We start from the raw sequence: 4,404 nt of genomic DNA, 5'->3' as shown, positions 1-4,404 counted from the left end.
AGGTGCAAACACCATCTAAACTTTCTATTTTGATAGGGTTTAGACAACCCACATGTCACACCCCAACCAATGGCGGAAACATCAGGATGAGACGAAGTGTGAAGATTGCTCGAGACATCATAACGCTGATAATTGTGACAAGTATTTAAATAATCCGATTTCATTTCATAAGATAAATTGTCAACATTACAAGAAATTCAAATACAACAAGTTTAACAAAAATAACATGACAACATAACAAAATTGATACAACATATTAAATCCTAACGTCTATATGTGTATCTAGGCATCAACGCTACTTCTTTTCTTAGCATCATCCTCATCAACCTGTAACATGTTTAAAATAATTCAATGCAAAAGCAAAGGCGAGTATACAAGTTTGATACATACATAGCAAAAGATAAGTTTTAAACAATTCCTCATAGCAAGCATGTGATTCAAGATAAACATTTAAATATGGCATGTGTCTAACATATCAAACCAAGGAAACGCAATATGCTCATGACATTACCGATGATAAAGGGCGGGTCGTTAATCCTATAGCGCTACATATGTCACGGTTTGGCTCGTACGAAGTTAATGATAAATTCAACACATAAGTTTCACCCAAGTTTAAAGTATCAAGCCATCACGTATACAAGCATGTTATAGGAATGTTCATGTGTTTAAGCAAAATGTTCATGTGTAAGTTTGTTGATAGATAAAACATGTTACACACCAAAAGTGATAAAAGTAAAAGGGGGAATACGAGTATACTCACGGTGGTTGCAAGCTTTTCCTACTGAATTCCCGCGAGTGAGTTGGTGGATGGATTAGTTTGGAGCACCTTGTCCTTCTACACGAGGCAAACAAGGTGTGTGAGTTTGGCGTTTACAGAAGATTATAGATTTGGAGTTTAAAATGTATAGAAATAACATACGTAAAAATAATCATCTTGTACACATAACCCTTGTTCTTGACACTATTAGAACTCAAGAGAGTTGGTATGATTTCATGGATTCAAAGGTCCATTAGAGTCGTAACAAGAGCATGGTCATAGATGATGTAACATATTCTTGACAAGTAACTATTAGGTTATCATCAAATTTAATTACTTAGGTATATATGTATGTATATAGAATAGCCTAGATATTATATTGGTTACAAGTCTTATGATTCAAGCATGAGGTAGGAGATTAATGTCTCCATTTAGGCACCTCTTTGTGTCATAGAGTACATACATGAGGTAGGAAGAACAAGCTCCCATTTAGGCACCTCTATTGTCCACCACTACACTTGTTGTTACAAACAACAAGGAGGGTCATGAACATACAAGTATTAAGGAAATAACAACAACTAATCTATAGAAAACATCAAGTAATGAGTGGATTCTTATGAAGGATAGCCCAAGCTTGTCCAACCATCACACATTCATCAAGCTTCATACTTGAACACTACTTGTGGGTAAAACCCTAACTAAAACAGAAAGTTTATGAGGTTTTAACCTCTGAATTAGATGTCTCAACCATGTTTTTAAGCTTAACCAATCATAAGAGAGGTTGTAAGCATTAGGACATTGGTTTGAGTTGTGTTAAACACAAGTTGGATGAAGTTTGCATAAGATGTAACAAAACAGAAAGTTTTTGGTCAATTTCAGAGCAATTCCAGGTCTGATTTGTCACACCCCAACCAATGGCGGAAACATCGGGATGAGACGAAGTGTGAAGATTGCTCGAGACATCATAACGCTATTTGTGACAATAATTTAATAATCCAAATTTCATTTCCAAAATAAATGTCAAAACATTACAAGAAAAGCAAATAACAACATTGTTCAACATAACATAAACAAAATTGATACAACACTTTAAACCTAAACGTCTAAGTGAGTATTTAGGCATCTTTGCTATCCGTTTTCATTTCATCATCATCAACCTGTAACATGTTTAAAAATACAATTCAATGCAAAAGCAAAGGCGAGTATACAAGTTTGGTACGTACATAGCATAAGTTAAAAAGTGTGATCAATTCCTCATGGCAAGCATATGATTCAAGATAAACCTTAAATATGGCATGTGTCTAACATATCAAACCAAGAAAACGCAATATGCTCAAGACATAACCTCAAGTTTACGGGCGGGTCGTTAATCCTATAGCGCTACATATGTCAAGGTTTGGCTCGTACGAAGTTAATGATAAGTTCAACACATAAGAATAACCCAAGTTTAAAGTATCAAGTCATCACGTATACAAGCATGTTATAGGAACGTTCATGTGTTTAATAAAGTGTTCATGTGTAAGTTAATAGGTAAACATGTTACACCCCAAAAGTGGTAAAAGTAAAAAGGGGAAATACGAGTATACTCACAGTGGTTGCGTATGATGCTTTCTCGAAATAACGCACGAGTAAAGGTTGGGAAACATCCGAGAGAACGAACAAGAGCGATTATCCTAGATGTTTAGAATAACACATAACGGACTCATTATATAAGTTAAATGATATTCCTAATGTTGAAGATTTATAACTTAATTAATTAGGTATTCTAATTGATTAGATTATTACCCTTTAAAATTATAGAAAGAAGTATAATGAATTACCATGTATTAATGTGATTATTAGTTTTTATTTTTTCTTTTTAAGGTTGAATTATAAAAGAAAGTAAACTTTTAAAAAAAATTTAGAAACTGATAAAAGAAAGGATTAAATTTAAAAGGATTACTACAAAAAGAAAGAAAGGAAATTTGAACTTAACAAAATTAAATATTGTTTTTAACAAAATAACTGGGATATGTTTTTATATGGATTTTTTTATAAAAGAACACTCAATTTGAACAAAACAAAAAAAAAACGAAAATGATGTGCAGCGGACCGGACTCGAACCTGGCCCGCTCGGCTAAACATGAAACGAGGAGACCAACTGAGCTGCATATCTCTTTGTGAAGTGTTTGCATATTTATTTCCTTTGAAGACTCGTTCAGTTCGTCTTCTTCATTTTTTAAAAAAAAAAAAGTAAACTGTATAGTTTTATTTGAATGTTTAGATATTTTGGAATTGCATGATATCGGGATTTCCATTCGTATCATCAGAATGTCCAACAAGAAACAAAAAGGCAAGAGAAATTATACCGAAACACGTCGAGTCGGGTTTCGGTTCGGGCGACGTCTTCGTCTTCCGACGACTGGAGGGTTGAGGAACGATTTCCTTTTTAATCCATCGAACAGAAACATGAAAGACGAAACTAAGTATAGTTTGCTATATTAAATTGTGATTCTTCGTGTGTATATATAAAAACAGAAACGTAAAATGGATCGAAAAGAGAAGTGTATACCGAACGTAACGAAGGGAGTATTCCTGCTGTGAACTTCGGGTGTTTCCGGCGATGATGCAAAGTGTGTCGCAGGCTTGTTCTTCTCCCAAACACGATGGCGTGAACACGAAAAGAATTCAGGCGACGATTCAACTGTGCGAGAGAGGGTCTTGAAATGGATCGCGACTGGTTGGTTATGTCGAAGTAGAGAGGGTTACGTGTGAGAGGTGTCGTGACAAAATTGTGGAATTTGAAAGGGTTGGTAGCGAGATGTGACAGAGGTTTGTTTTAAGGGTGTGTGTTATTGAAGATAAGACTCCATTGTTATGACTTATGTTGAAGAAGAAAGTGATTGAAAGCATAAGAGAACGGCTGGTGAAAAGAAAATGGAATTTTAGGGTTTTAACCCTCATAACTAGTCATATATACTAGATTTGGTTTTGTGGGCTTGGGCTTGGGCCCAAGGCCCACAAGCCCAACCCTCGAGTTTTAGGTGGCTCGTTACTTCTGCAAACCCGCTTTCAAAACCCGAACTCCGCAAAACGTCGTAAAATAAAATTTTAGTATTTAAAACACGTAAAATGCAGTCGGCAGTCGTTTTTTTTTTTACGCATACGTTCGCCAATTGCATTAAAATCACGCAAGTGGCGTCGTTGTCGATTCTAGTCAGTTTCTCGCTTTGATTTCGATGGTGATAATAAAATAAAATAAAATAAAATAAAAACGAACATGTATTTCCTAAAATATATAAATGCGGAAATACGAGGCGTTACAGTCTCCCCTCCTTTAGAAAATTTCGTCCCGAAATTTGTTCAACAGGAAGACTTGAAAGGGTTTTGGCAAAGCAAAGAGGATTGTTTAAAATTGAGGCCTTGAAGTTTGAGACGTTTTGAAAAGTATGAAATTTGAAGAGCGAAAGGATAGGTTAGTAAAAGTGTTCGTTTTTTTTTTTTAAAATGCTTGAGATATTAAAAACGCGCACATATGTGTGTAAAACAAAGTGAGCTTAAATAGTTTAGAGTAACTCAAATTAGAGACGTATTAAAATGTGGCGCATTTAAGATGGAATGATTGGTCTAATAAACGAATGCAAGTATGAGAAGGGTAAGTGTATTGG

The 4,404-nt window shown here is 35.0% G+C and overlaps 1 long non-coding RNA gene across 2 annotated transcripts; it reads right to left on the bottom strand.

Moving 5' to 3' along the window:
• Nucleotides 1-759: 759 nt before the first annotated feature.
• Nucleotides 760-3,652, bottom strand: LOC118480893. 2 transcript variants are annotated; one of them, XR_004864129.1, is made up of 4 exons: nt 3,309-3,652; nt 3,106-3,218; nt 2,348-2,430; nt 760-835 (listed from the first exon to the last, which is right to left on the bottom strand). It is a non-coding gene; the product is annotated as an uncharacterized LOC118480893 (long non-coding RNA). The 2 variants fall into 2 exon arrangements; XR_004864131.1 differs by having other exon boundaries at nt 3,106-3,181.
• Between the last annotated feature and the right edge of the window lie 752 nt (nt 3,653-4,404).

Source organism: Helianthus annuus, chromosome 8, assembly GCF_002127325.2.
Source record: "Helianthus annuus cultivar XRQ/B chromosome 8, HanXRQr2.0-SUNRISE, whole genome shotgun sequence".
Classification (NCBI taxonomy): domain Eukaryota; kingdom Viridiplantae; phylum Streptophyta; class Magnoliopsida; order Asterales; family Asteraceae; genus Helianthus; species Helianthus annuus.
Note: the sequence above shows the minus strand (reverse complement) of the source record. Positions and strands in the feature narration are given on the sequence as shown.